The sequence below is a fragment of the Scyliorhinus torazame genome, chromosome 7 (assembly GCF_047496885.1).
Source record: "Scyliorhinus torazame isolate Kashiwa2021f chromosome 7, sScyTor2.1, whole genome shotgun sequence".
Classification (NCBI taxonomy): Eukaryota; Metazoa; Chordata; class Chondrichthyes; order Carcharhiniformes; family Scyliorhinidae; genus Scyliorhinus; species Scyliorhinus torazame.
In genome coordinates this window covers 120,388,826-120,404,251 of record NC_092713.1, presented here as the reverse complement: position 1 = coordinate 120,404,251, position 15,426 = coordinate 120,388,826, and the positions used below count along the sequence as shown (strand labels likewise).

At 45.9% G+C, this 15,426-nt stretch overlaps 1 long non-coding RNA gene across 1 annotated transcript; it reads left to right on the top strand.

The window, feature by feature from the left end:
- The first annotated feature begins 4,907 nt into the window (after nucleotides 1–4,907).
- LOC140427318 (uncharacterized) lies at nucleotides 4,908–15,358 on the top strand. Its single transcript, XR_011948464.1, has 2 exons — nucleotides 4,908–5,240; nucleotides 14,823–15,358. It is a non-coding gene; the product is annotated as an uncharacterized lncRNA (long non-coding RNA).
- Nucleotides 15,359–15,426: the final 68 nt, after the last annotated feature.

The following is a 15,426-nucleotide window of genomic DNA, read 5'->3' as shown; positions in this document are numbered from 1 at the left end:
GGAAAGGATGGCGAAGATGATTCTGGATATGAGCGAAAGTAACAGGGTAGTTATTATGGGAGATTTTAACTTTCCAAATATTGACTGGAAAAGATATAGTTCGAGTACAATAGATGGGTCGTTTTTTGTACAGTGTGTGCAGGAGGGTTTCCTGAAACAATATGTTGACAGGCCAACAAGAGGCGAGGCCACGTTGGATTTGGTTTTGGGTAATGAACCAGGCCAGGTGTTGGATTTGGAGGTAGGAGAGCACTTTGGGGACAGTGACCACAATTCGGTGACGTTTACGTTAATGATGGAAAGGGATAAGTATACACCGCAGGGCAAGAGTTATAGCTGGGGGAAGGGCAATTATGATGCCATTAGACGTGACTTGGGGGGGATAAGGTGGAGAAGTAGGCTGCAAGTGTTGGGCACACTGGATAAGTGGGGCTTGTTCAAGGATCAGCTACTGCGTGTTCTTGATAAGTATGTACCGGTCAGACAGGGAGGAAGGCGTCGAGCGAGGGAACCGTGGTTTACCAAGGAAGTGGAATCTCTTGTTAAGAGGAAGAAGGAGGCCTATGTGAAGATGAAGTGTGAAGTTTCGGTTGGGGCGATGGATAGTTACAAGGTAGCGAGGAAGGATCTAAAGAGAGAGCTAAGACGAGCAAGGAGGGGACATGAGAAGTATTTGGCAGGAAGGATCAAGGAAAACCCAAAAGCTTTCTATAGGTATGTCAGGAATAAGCGAATGACTAGGGAAAGAGTAGGACCAGTCAAGGACAGGGATGGGAAATTGTGTGTGGAGTCTGAAGAGATAGGCGAGATACTAAATGAATATTTTTCGTCAGTATTCACTCAGGAAAAAGATAATGTTGTGGAGGAGAATGCTGAGCCCCAGGCTAATAGAATAGATGGCATTGAGGTACGTAGGGAAGAGGTGTTGGCAATTCTGGACAGGCTGAAAATAGATAAGTCCCCAGGACCTGATGGGATTTATCCTAGGATTCTATGGGAGGCCAGGGAAGAGATTGCTGGACCTTTGGCTTTGATTTTTATGTCATCATTGGCTACAGGAATAGTGCCAGAGGACTGGAGGACAGCAAATGTGGTCCCTTTGTTCAAAAAGGGGAGCAGAGACAACCCCGGCAACTATAGGCCGGTGAGCCTCACGTCTGTAGTGGGTAAAGTCTTGGAGGGGATTATAAGAGACAAGATTTATAATCATCTAGATAGGAATAATATGATCAGGGATAGTCAGCATGGCTTTGTGAAGGGTAGGTCATGCCTCACAAACCTTATTGAGTTCTTTGAGAAGGTGACTGAACAGGTAGACGAGGGTAGAGCAGTTGATGTGGTGTATATGGATTTCAGCAAAGCGTTTGATAAGGTTCCCCACGGTAGGCTATTGCAAAAAATACGGAGGCTGGGGATTGAGGGTGATTTAGAGATGTGGATCAGAAATTGGCTAGCTGAAAGAAGACAGAGGGTGGTGGTTGATGGGAAATGTTCAGAATGGAGTACAGTCACAAGTGGAGTACCACAAGGATCTGTTCTGGGGCCGTTGCTGTTTGTCATTTTTATCAATGACCTAGAGGAAGGCGCAGAAGGGTGGGTGAGTAAATTTGCAGACGATACTAAAGTCGGTGGTGTTGTCGATAGTGTGGAAGGATGTAGCAGATTACAGAGGGATATAGATAAGCTGCAGAGCTGGGCCGAGAGGTGGCAAATGGAGTTTAATGTAGAGAAGTGTGAGGTGATTCACTTTGGAAGGAATAACAGGAATGCGGAATATTTGGCTAATGGTAAAGTTCTTGAAAGTGTGGATGAGCAGAGGGATCTAGGTGTCCATGTACATAGATCCCTGAAAGTTGCCACCCAGGTTGATAGGGTTGTGAAGAAGGCCTATGGAGTGTTGGCCTTTATTGGTAGAGGGATTGAGTTCCGGAGTCGGGAGGTCATGTTGCAGCTGTACAGAACTCTGGTACGGCCGCATTTGGAGTATTGCGTACAGTTCTGGTCACCGCATTATAGGAAGGACGTGGAGGCTTTGGAGCGGGTGCAGAGGAGATTTACCAGGATGTTGCCTGGTATGGAGGGAAAATCTTATGAGGAAAGGCTGATGGACTTGAGGTTGTTTTCGTTGGAGAGAAGAAGGTTAAGAGGAGACTTAATAGAGGCATACAAAATGATCAGGGGGTTGGATAGGGTGGACAGTGAGAGCCTTCTCCCGCGGATGGATATGGCTGGCACGAGGGGACATAACTTTAAACTGAGGGGTAATAGATATAGGACAGAGGTCAGAGGTAGGTTCTTTACGCAAAGAGTAGTGAGGCCGTGGAATGCCCTACCTGCTACAGTGGTGAACTCGCCAACATTGAGGGCATTTAAAAGTTTATTGGGTAAACATATGGATGATAATGGCATAGTGTAGGTTGGATGGCTTTTGTTTCGGTGCAACATCGTGGGCCGAAGGGCCTGTACTGCGCTGTATTGTTCTATGTTCTATGTTCTATGTTCTATGTGCAGGGCAGCACACTCCTGAAACCTTCAATCGAGCACAGCAAAGATGGATGTAAGGAGGCCACACTCCTTTATAGCAGCGCTAGCTGTCATAAACCAGCTAAGTTAAAGGTCCAGCCAAGTTTAAAGGTATTTGACACATCAGGGAGAAGGCAAGTGTCTAAGGTAAGAGGGTAGGATTTGAGTGGTTGGAGTTTTGGGGGATGTCGGGTTGGGTCTCCAGGTGGCATATTAGGGTTGGGGAGATTTGTGTCAGGTCTCGGGAAGGAGGAGATGGTGGGGTGTGGTCTGGTCAATGTAAAGAATTGAAGAAAATTAAGATTAAAAAATGAAGGGGTGGTACGGTGGCAAGCACTGCTGCCTCACGACGCTGAGGACCCGGGTTAGATCCTGGCCCATTCTCCCCGGGTTTGGGTGGGTCTCACCCCCTCAACCAAAGATGTGCAGGCAAGGTGGATTTGCCATGCTAAATTGCCCCATAATTGGAAAAACAAATTGGATACTCTAAATTTATAATAAACAAAAATAAATAAATTTGGAATAAAAATGGGACTAATGAATGCAGCTGTCTGAAGGGATGTTTTGATATATGAATTAGCATTTCAGTGGGAAAAACAAGTATTTACCTATGTGAATGGGGGGAAACAATGGTGGATAGAAGAGCAGACTTCATAGAATTTACAGTGCAGAAGGAGGCCATTCAGCCAATCGAGTCTGCACCGGCCCTTGGAAAGAGCAACCTACTCAAGCCCACGCCTCCACCCTATCCCCGTAACCCCACTTAACCTTTTTTGGACACGAAGGGCAATTTAGCATGGTCAATCCACCTAACTCGCACATCTTTGGACTGTGGGAGGAAACCGGAGCACCCGGAGGAAACCATACAAACACGGGGGGAATGTGCAGACTCCGTACAGACATTGACCCAAGCCGGGAATCGAACCTGGGACCCTGGAGCTGTGAAGCAACTGTGCTAACCACGGTGCTGCCCCTAAGGGATATGAAGAGATGTTTTGATATGTGAATTAGCATATCAGTGGGAAAAACAAGTATTTACCTATGTGAATGGGGGGGAAACAATGGTGGATAGAAGAGGCGACTTCATAGTACAGAGATAAAGGAATTAGCACTTACATGCTAAATGTTGGGCCCACCGGGTGGATAACATCAAAGGGAAAGAATTATATATTCATTGCAAAATAACTGGAGAAATTGACACAGTAGAAGCAGCTGCTATCATAGCCACACCCATCTCTGGAAAGTAGGCTCTCCTGAAAACAAGCTATTGTTAAAAGGCTGCTGTTTAAAATCCAAAACTCGACAAGTGAAGCATCACGAACCTCAGGGAGGCCTCTCACAAAATTCGCCCCAACACCAAGTTGGGCTCAATGAGGCCGCTGAATCACACCCACTGAGTGTGTATAGCCATCAGTATAGTTAAGTGTACTGTTGTAATGTATTATAGTCTTTCTTGTGTGTTTTCCTTTAAGTTAATACATATTCTTTATTACTAGATCACAAAACAACAGGACTGTACATCCCTGGGTTTGCATCTTTTCTCACATTATGCCAACTGGAAAATATATACCACTCAGAACCGGTGTTCCACGTTACCCTTCTGGGTTTTGGGATACCCTAGCATTTAACATCAGTGAGATTCTTAACAGTTGGTCCTCTGGGAGGTCGGGGTGGAATGGGCATGTGGAGGGGGGAAAAGAGTCCCCATCGATGGGGGGGGTTGAAGGATTCCCATGGGGTGAGGAGTCCCTGAGCGGTGGGAGCCGGAGAAGAGTTGGTCCCATGGGATGGAGAGGGAATCCCGTGTAGTCATGGGAGACCATTGAGGGGTAATATCGGGTGGCTGGGGTGTCCCAATGAGGGGTAGTCAGTGAGTGTGGGTGTCCCCTGGGCGTTCAGAGATATGGGATGAGTCCCATTGGGGTCAGTCTGTGTCTTTACAATGGTTGTCCAGAAGTTAGAAGTGGTTTTAATTCTAACTTTTATTATGGGTAACTATTGACGTAACACAGAACAATCACTAGTTTGCGATTCAAATGGCATTTCCCGATGATTCCCAGTGCAGGGCAATTGTGTGCAAACCTTACCAGGGAACTTTGGGAACCCTCTCAACACTGCCCTGGAGCCCCGAACAACTTTTAAGAGCTATCGCTCTGGACGCCAGCGGGGTTTTGGTCAAACCTGAGGCGTTGTGGTGGGACTCGCCTTAAAAACAACCAAGAAACCGGATCTGGTTGAATTACAGCACCCAGTCTGGGCTGAGCCACCTCCTCCCGCCGGGGCTGCAGCTGCTCCGTCGCCATAACAACAGTCAGGAAACCCCGCCCCCTCCGATTCAAATCTCAGCCAATGCGAGCACGGGGACCGCTCATTAGCCTAATTTATGTAACCGCCGCTGAGGCGGAGCTCGCTCGCGGAGGACAGCTTCTAACTGTAAAAACCTGTCAGAATGCGGCCGGGGCTGAGCGGCAGCACCGGGAGGGTTTAAAACTCAGGACAGGTGAGCAAAGCCTTCTCTCTGTCACCGGGAGACCGAGGTACAAAAAGGACCAAACACCAGCGCCTTCTTCACTCGTGAATTAAATGGGCAAAGTCCATTAAATTCAAAGTCCAAAATTGCGGGTCCCGTGGCCGACCATCGTTACTGGGAGTGGATATTTAGGTGCATTTGTACCCAGAGACGATGCGTGCAATTCGGATCAAGAAACCGGCTGCAGGTATGTTCCGCAAGTATTTACGCTCCGTCCAAACTCCCTTGCTCTTTTACGCGTGTCTATAATGAATCCCAGGGAATTTGCTGGATTGAGGCACCTCATTAGCGCGCCCAGTTTCCTCTGTACCCCTCGCCCCCAAAGCTTTTGCACCCTAACTGGTTGGATCTGTAAACTGATAACTGCGCAGTAGGGGGGTAGAATTTCGTTGGCGTAGAAGCAGCGCTACACAGATTATGTGATTTCTCCGGGAGCAGTCGGTGCTGTGGAACTAGACCTAGATGTCCGCCCAAGTTTTATGGGGAACCTTGAACTAAAGATTCCAATCTCAAAATAAGGGGGTTAGTCCTTTAGAATTGAGACTAGCTCTTCCACAATCGCCAGGAAAGTGCCCAGACTAGCAGAGAGGTGCCAGACATACAAATCCTCACTCACCACCTTCGAGGAACTGGTCCTGGAGGTCACTGGGTGTGGCTAAGGACAGGGTGGTCGCCAATGCGGAGGTCGAGGATCCACTAGGTCCCACCCAGAGGACCTGTCACACGTGAGTTGTTATTTCTATACTGACTGACCTATCCCTCCTACTGACCACAAGTCCTCCAGCCGACGGCGCAGGCCCATCTCGGGCGGTCCCCTCACCTGACTCCGAGGAGAGCACCTCAAAGGAGAGCTCTGAAGATGCCTCCGTGGTTACGGCACAGCTGTCAGCCCCACCCTCCACCATCGCAGATACACGCACCTCGGTGGGGAAACTTTAGTGGACCGGCTTCTGGGGCACAATCTGGTGGGCACCACATAGTTGTTAATGGACATCATTTGGAGGCAGGAACCCCATGGTGAGATAGCAGTCTGAGGATAGCTGGGTCCCAGCCGGATGCTGCGCCCATGGAGCAGGACTACTCGGGAGCTGATGGCGACATTAGCGTGTGGCCGGGTCATTCATAGGGGGATGTCAGTGACACTCCAGCAGGTCCATAACCAATTGGAGAAGTTCCAATGTTATGGCCAACACTGCTGGAGTGGCGACCGCATTGGAGAACCTGGTGCACAACGTTGGTACCATTAGTGGAGGTATCCAAGACGTGGCGCAGTCGGTGAGGGCCTCTGCAGAATGTCCAACTCACTGGGTGATGTGACCCAGTACCAGGCTAACTTTGAAGAGGTGCTGTGGGACGTGACCTGCTCTCGGATGGGAATTACCACGGTGCTGCAGAGCCTATCCCAGTCGCAGGTGGGCATTGCTGAAATGCTGCAGAGCATGGCCCAATCACTGAGGAGCATTGCCAAGGGCATCCACACGATGGTGCAAGTATGAAGGCATCTCTGACCCTGTGAGCTTGCTGACCGTCGTCGCTGCTGCCGATCTTGCAGCCTCCAGATGGTCATCGGTTCCTTCCTGGGATCGTACTCCAGCCCCTGCTCGTCTGTGAAAATGAAATGAAAATCGCTTGTTGTCACGAGTAGACTTCAATGAAGTTACTGTGAAAAGCCCCTAGTTGCCACATTCCGGCGCCTGTTCGGGGAGGCAGGTACGGGAGGCTGTCGTCTCCTCATCATCCTCCTCCTTGGAGGTGGACACATGCTCCTCATCCCCAACCACCAGCACGTGGCTGCTGCTGAGCCAAGTTGTGGAGGACACAGCAGACCACCACAAAGCGGGCGCCCCTCTGGGCAGTGTACCACAGGGTACCACTGGAGCGGTCGAAGCATTGGAACTGCACTCCCAGATGGCCTGGTGAGTGCAAGGCGACGTGTGCAGTCTATCAGCTCCTGGACCTAGGGCACCCCGGCGATGGAGAATCCTGCTGCCCAAGCATCTTTTTAAGCTTGGTCCATGTCATCCTTTCCGCCCAGGGAAACAGGGCACAGTGACCTGCCGGATGCACCGGTGTGCTGTGGCCTGCCACACAGGTCCCTGCTTAAGTTCTGGAATGATTACGAGGCGTAAAAGTTCTGGGCTGTGGTGACCTTGATGGCCATGGGAGCGGGTGTCCTCCTCCATGTGGCGCCAAGTCTGTGAGGACATGGCGCAGGTGCTGCCAGCAGCACCACTAGGGCCTGTTCTGCGAGGTCCTGAATATCGTCCATACCACTCATTACCTCTAAATAATTGGGAGAGTGTGTTAGACTGACAAACAGCAGTGGCTCGCATCCTGGGACCCTCTATTCCCCAAGGCTTGCACCCTGGGACCCTCCATTCCCCAATTGATCCCCCACGTCTGGAACACCCTGCCCACGCACTCCTGGCCACAACGGGCCCCGGTCCCTGGACACCCGCTCAAAATATGGGGGGGGGGGGGAGGTGCGTGTGTGTGTGTGTGTGTGTCCTCCCACAATGTTCAGGCGTCGTGGGAAGCTAGGCACTCATAATGTGACTTTACAATTATTTAGGTCTCCCCAAGTTACAACTATTCTATCCAATTTGCCTTTGCACTGTTTTATTTAGAATCCTTAATTATTAATGAAAAGTGGCTGGGCAGATGACATGGGGAATTAAAAGCAGAAGATCCAATTCTTCTGCATTATTAACAGCAAACCCTGTTACCACCCTCGACATTTAACACAATTTATCTGATTTAATTTATGTTTATAAATTTTAAACAAAAGCAATTTATAAATCAGCTAGCATAACTTGGACAAGAAATAGGCCCCCCTCCTTCCCCTCATAGAATTCATAGAATTTGCAGTGCATAGAAGGAGGCCCATCGAGTCTGCACCGGCCCTTGGAAAGAGCACCCTACTTAAGCCCACACCTCTACCCTGTAACCCAACCTAACCTATGGACAATTTATCATGGCCAATCCACCTAACCTGCACATCTTTGGACTGTGGGAGGAAACCGGAGCACCCGGAGGAAATCCACGCAGACACGAAGAGAACGTGCAGACTCCGCACAGATAGTGACCCAAGCCAGGAATCGAACCTGGGACCCTGCAGCTCTGAAGCAACTGTGCTAACCACTGTGCTACTGTGCTGCCCTCATCTTATTCTGAACAATCTCATTGGAAATTACTCCAATTATCCTTTCAGTTCTGGCCTACACTCCGGAAAGTTTGTGTCTGTATGTGTAGGAAGTTGAAGTAGAAGGACTCGGTTGCCATTTCTATATAATTTCCTTCTCATAGGTGTACACATTTTATCAAACATATAGTTAATTTGTAAAATATCTGCAAGAACATTTCAAAATGGCCATCACAGAGCGATGATATTCAAACTTGTAACATGAATCATGTTGCACTCTTGAGGTGCTTTAATACAATCAAAGGAACATTACAGCCATTTCAAACTGGTTTCTACAAAAAGTGCAATGGCAGTTAGGCTGTCTACAAGTTGCACTCCGATGTGCTTCAATACAATTGTGATGCGTCTAATATTCCCCATATACATTTGATGATAGTCATACAGCCCAAGAAGTTCTATACAATTCCCCTGACCTCAAAGGCACATTCCACAAGGAGGTAGGAATGGTCTCTTCCCCACCACAATCTCCTGGAGGGTGACGTACAGTCTTGGTGAGACTCCAGGCATATGAGAAGGATTTGACAAGGAGGACCTTTTCTCTTCACCAGCTCGGTGTATCCCTGGGAACAGTCCGTAGAACACAAGAGTTCTGTATCACGGAGCAGCTCAGGATGAACCTAGACAAAAATGGCCTCTTCTCTCTCCAGACCTTCTTTGCAAAAGCACATTCCACCAGGAGGTAGAAATGGTCTCTTCCCCACCACAATCTCCTGGAGGGTGATGTGCAGTCTTGGTGAGATTCCAGGCATGTGAGAAGGATTTATTAAAATAGTGGGGGAAGGGAGCTGTGGGGGGGGGGAGCTCACCATAAAGAGTGGGGGGAAAAACGAGTGACATCAGAGGAAAACCGCAAATTCATTGGTTGGTAAGTAACTGCTAATTTGAATGACCTATTCTAAGTTGCTTTCAAATTAAAAGGTAAATGGGAGAAATATTTTTGCAGATTTAATAAAAAGTAAAGACCAGTTGGAAATTTGCAAAACAAATGAAAAACAAATTAAATAAAATAGAGATGCACCACATCTGTAGCAAGTGTTGGTTGCTCGAGGGACTGGAGTCTAAACTTTGGACACTGACATATCAGGGAGGGGAAGAGTTACCTATACACTCAGGATACAGTCGGATTAGATTCATTACCTTGAATTCAACCTGTGGTCAGGAACAGGAGAGTGTGGCTGAGTGAGGCAGGTAGACGGATCCAGGAAGTAGGGTTGTTGGAGCCTCGGTCCTTGACCAACGACTTTGAGATTCTTGCTCCCTGTGTGGATGAGAGCAGTGACTGTTGGGGTGATGAGAAAATTGACCATAGCAAAGTGGTAGACAGAGCCATTCAAGTGTTGGGGGGAAGAGAAATGTAGTTGTAATCGGGGATAGTATAATTAGGGGCATAGGCACTGTCCCCTATGGCCGGGATTGAGAGTCCCAAAGGCTGTGTTGCCAACCTGGTGCAAGGGTTTGGAATATCTCACCTGGGCTGCAGAGGAACCTGGTTGGGAGGGGGGGAATCCAGTTGTCGTGGTCCACGTAAGTATCAACGATATAGATCAGTGTTCTTCAAACTTTTTTTCCGGGGACCCGTTTTTACCAACCGGCCAACCTTCGCGACCCACGCCTGCCAACCTTCACGACCCACGCCGGCTGACCTGCGCGACCCATCATTTTCTCTTACCTTGTTTGCTGCTGACAAAAATGGAGGAAATGGTTTTGGGTCCCTTTGGCCCTCGTACACGCTCCTCCAATGGAACCTGTTGGATGAAGGTGAAGTCGTCTGGTGTCGGAAAGTATGGAGTCTCCATCTGTCCAAAGTTCTGAATTTTTTTCCTGTAAAAATTTTATGAATTAAACTCTTCCCCCCCCCCCACCAAACTTGTAAAAAAATATATAAAAAATGAATAAACCACCCCCCCCCCCCCGAACTTGTTTAAAAAAAAAAATGAATAAAAACCACTACAGAACTTGTAAAACAAAAAGCTGCAACCGTTTAAAAAAAATAAAAAATAGTGGCCGCGCTGTGCATGCGTGTCCGATGATCGGCGCGCATGCGCAATGCGGCCGAATATTCTTTTTAACATGTTTGCGGCCGCTTGCAGCCGGTGTTATGAAAAGCCGGCTGCTGCATGGGGATTTGAGCGATCGGGAGCGCCGCGGACAACGGCTCTGCGGCCCTCCCGACACCGGCCCGCGACCCACCCGCAGGTCATGCCCCCCAACTTTGAAGAACACTGATATAGATAGAACAAGGACAGAGTTCTGCTGAGGGAATATAAGCAGCTAGGGCCTAAATTAAAAAGCAGAACCAAAAAGATGTTGATCTCCAGATTACTACATGAGGCACAAGCTCATGTTGGCACAGGATCAATAAGATTAAAGAGATGTGTGGCTCAGATTGGTTTGGGAGAAACAAATTTGAATTCTTGGGAGATTGGCACCAATACTGGGGAAGGAGGGAGCTGTTCTGATGGGACAAGCTCCACCTGAATCATGTTAGGACCAGAGCCTGACGAGTCACATAACTAGGACTATAGATAGGGCTTTAAACTAAATGGTGGGGAGGGAGGGTTCATTGGCATGGAATATTAGAAAATTAAAGTTCAAAGAGAAGGTAGGCGTACAGGTTATTGATGAGGCAGTTTGTTACCAGAAAATAAGATGAAAGGACAGAATGTGTGAAAATCATACTGCACCAAGAAATCATACAAGAGTAGGGAAATTTGATAATAGAACAAACTTAAAAGGCATTGTATCTGAATGCACAAAGCATTTGGAATAAAAGTAATGAGTTAACATCGCAAATTGAGAGAAAGGGGTATGGCTTGGTGGCGATTATTCAGACATGGCTACAAGGAGACCAGGTCTGGGAGTTTAATATCTAAGGGTTCTCGCAGGATGGAAACGGAGGTGTAACTTTGTTAATTAAGGAAGAGATCAGTGCTGTAGTTAAAAATGATATAGGCACTGAGGTCAAGATGTAGAGCCAGTCTGGATAGACATAAGAGATAGCAAGGGAAAGAAGTCCCTGTTGAGGGCAATCTATAGGTCCCCAAACAGTGGTTCCGCAGTAAGGCATGATATAAACCAGGAAATACTGGGGGCTTGTAAGAAAGGTACGACAATAATTATGGGTGATTTTGATATGCCGATTGTAATAACCTTCACAAGGATACCCTAATTGATCTCCCCATGGGACTCGTGGAATATGAGTTTCCCTGCGAGTGGGAAGGGGACCGCTCAACTTGGGCCCATTACCATGCTATGTAAAAGCCGGCCTGGACAGAGACCAGCATGCTGGTAGTCCCAACTGGAACTTATTGTGTTTGCACCACTGAAGTGGATGTTTTCTATCACTAAAATAAATTGTGTTTACTTGCCTACAGGGGGCTCCCTAGGCTTTTGTACATATAGATGGAATTAATCAAATTGGCAAGGTTACCCTTGAGGGAGAGTTAATTGACTATATTAAAGATCATTTCTTGGAGCAATATGTTGTGGAACCAACCAGGGAGCTTTATTATTGTGCAATGATGAGGAATTAATCAATGGACTGATTGTTCAGGATCCTTGAGGGAAGAGTGATTAGAACATGCTAGAATTTTATATTCCAATTTGAGGACGAGCAACTGGAGTCCCACAATAGCATCCTGGATTTAAACAAAGGTAAATACATAGGCATAAAGACAGATTTGGCCCTAGTGGACTGGACAGGAAGATTAAAAGGCAGGACGGTTGAGCAGTGAAAGATGTTTAGGAGGTAGTCAATTCCTCCCAACTGAAATATATTCCAGTGAGGAAGAGAACATTGTAGGAGTGGGGGGGAAACATCCATGGCTAAGTAACGGAGTTAAACATAAAATAAAGACAAAAACTAAGGCATACAATATTGCAAAAGCCAGTGGCAGCCTGGAAGATTCGGGAACTTTTAAATCAACAAAGGGTTACTAAAAAAGTTATAAAAAGAGCAAAGCTCAATTATGAAAGAAAACTAGTGCAAAATATAAAAAAGGATAGCAAAAACCTCCCAAGTGTATAAAAGGGAAGAGAGTAGCTAAAGTGAATGTTGATTCCTTGGAGGATGAGACTGGAGAGTTAATAATGTGGACACTAAATCAGTATTTTGCCTCTGTTTTCAGGGTGGTGGACACTACCATCCCAATAGTAACAGGTAATGCAGAGGTAATAAAAAGAGAGAAACTTAGTACTTTTGCCCTATTGTTGATGATTGTTCTGAGCACACTATTGATATTGAAGGCCCAAGGGCCTGATTGTTTTAAAAGATGTGGCAGTGGGGATGGTGGATCCATTGGTTGTAATATTCCAAAATTCCCTGGATGGGGGAAAGATTCCTGTGAATTGGAAAAATGCGAATGTAATGCCCATGTTGAAAAAGGGAAGGAGGCAGAAAGTAAGAAACTAAAGACCAGTTAGTTTAACATTGTCGTTGGGAAATTGTTAGAGTCCATTTTTAAGGAAGTAACAGCTAGACATTTGGAAAGTCAAAACGTAATTGGAGTCGGCATGGTTTTATGAAGGGTAAATCGTGTTTGGCTAATTTGCTAAGAGTTTTTCGCAGATGTAATAGGCAAAGTAGATAATGGGGGTCCTGTGGATGTAGTATATTTGGACTTCCAGAAGGCATGTGATATCTTGCAGCACAAAACATTAATACACCAGATAAGATCACGTGGGATTTGGGTAATTTATTAGCTTGGATAGAGGACTGGCTAACCAACAGAAACCAAAGAGTCTGGCTAAATGGGTCTTTTTCTGGTTGGCAAGATGTAGCCAGTGGGGTACCACAGAGTTTGGTCCTCGGGCCCCAACTATTTGCAATATATATTAATGACTTGGATTCAGGGATACAAGGTACTGAAGCCAAATTTGCAGATGCCACTTAAATAGATGGGGGATAGTAAGCTGCAATAACGAAAAAATAAATTTACAAATGGATTTGGATAGTTAAGTGAGAGGGCCAAAATTTGGCAGATGGTGTTTAACATGGATAAGTGTGAGGTCAGAAAAATAGAAAAGCAACTTCTTATGTAAATGGAGAGAAAACTCCAGAGTGCTTTGGTGCAAAGGAATCTGGGTGTCCTCGTGCATGAATAGCATATAAGCTAGTATGCAGGTAACAAGGAAGGCAAATGGAATTTAGCAGTTATTTAAGTAGGGAAATGTTGCTGCAACTGTACAAAACATTGGTGAGACCGCACTTGGAGTATTGTGTACAGTTTTGATCCCCTTGAGGAGGGATGTAGTTGCATTGGAGGCAGTTCAGAGGAGATTCACTAGATTGATTCCAGAGATGAGGGTTTGTCCTATGAAGAGAGATTGAGCAGTTTAGACCTCCTCTCGAGTTTAGAAGAATGAGAGATGATTGGATGGAGGTATATAAGAAAATAAAAGGGGATTGAAAAAATAGTCATAGGTAGGATGTTTCCTCTTGTGGGGCAATTTAAAATGGGAGGTCATAGTTTAATATAGGGGTAGCAGATTTAAAACAGGTGAGGAAAATTACTTCTCTCAAAGGGTCGTGAATCTGTGGCATTCCATACCCCAGAGTATGGTGGATGTTGGGACATTGAGTAAATTTGCGGAGATAAACAGATTTATAATTAGTAATGGGTTGAAGGGTTATGGAGAATAGGCGGGAAAGTGGAGTTGATGCCATGATGAGATCAGTCATGATGATTGTATTGAATGGCCGAGCAGGCTCAAGGGGCTGAATTGCCTACTCCTGCTCCTAGTTCTTATGTAACCCAATTTTCAGCTTTGACTGTGCCCAACCAGGTTTCCCAGGTGTTGTGTAATTTAGCGGCCATAGCAGGATGAGAATAGTAGTAATAATAATCTTTATTCGTGTCACAAGTGCACATACATTAACACTGCAAATGGAGTTACAGTGAAAATCCCCATGTCACCACATTATGGCACCTGTTCAGGTACACTGAGGGAGAATTCAAAATGTCCAATTCACCTAACAAGCACGTCTTTAGGACTTATGGGAGGAAACCAGAGCACCCAGAGGAAACCCACGCAGACACCGGGAGAACGTGCAGACTCCGCACAGACAGTGGCCCAAGCCGGGAATCGAACCCGGGTGCCTGGTGCTGTGGGTGGGCAAAAGGCAAATGCCTTCACAGTATTCCTTGTGAACCAGGAAGAGCAGGTGTGCTTTTTTTCTGGCACCATCTCTCTCTCTCTCTCTCTCTCTCTCTCTCTCTCTCTCTCTCTCTCTCTCTCTCTCTCTCTCTTCCCCCCCCCCCCCCCCCTCACACACACACACACAAGCTGTGTATGAAATTGATATTGTGATAAACATAACTGAGAACATTTAATTAAAATATTAAATTCCTTCAATACTCAAGTTGGCATGTAAAAATGCCACGTACACTGGAATGTGGTATTTAATATACAAATATTTAAAATAGAATATCTAATTTTTTTCTATCTTACTGTACATTACCCAAGGGAACATTTTACCAGTAACAACACTTTTTAAAAAATTAAGTATACATAAATGTTGAGCATAATAAACTCTGTATGACTCCTTTTTTTTTTTCTCCTGCATAGATTATTCTAGTTCTGCAATTTTGGACTTCAATGAATGAGAAGATTGCTCTAAAGAAAACACAGACCTTTCTATTTGTACTAATTTATGTGACTATTTTTGCTGATGCGGAAAAATGGAACATTTTGAAGCAGAGATAAATCTTGATGTAGCAAGCGAAATGGATACAGATGACCATGGAGACCTTTTAGAGAAAATGGATGATTATCAATTCACCAGATATGTGGAGAATCACTGCATTAATTTGCGACAATCACTCAACATCTTAGATGAGGACTGCATCAAACAAAGTCCGGATAATTCTTTAATATGGGAGAAATCCTTTGAACACAGTATACTTTTGGATGTGGATGATGATTTCAACTTAAATTTTAGTGAAGTATGTGATTCCTATACCATCTTCCTCTCTCAGTCATCAGCAGAAGATGATAGCCTTAACATTATTGCAGGTTTGTAAATGTGATTACTCTTCATGTTTCTGTAAATGATTTCTCTTTCTAATGTTCCCAAAGGAAATAAAATATGCACTGGTGACCAACATGTACTACTGCATTAATTCTACAACAGCCACTTTGAAAGTGAAGTCTTTTGTCATCTGCTTTATCA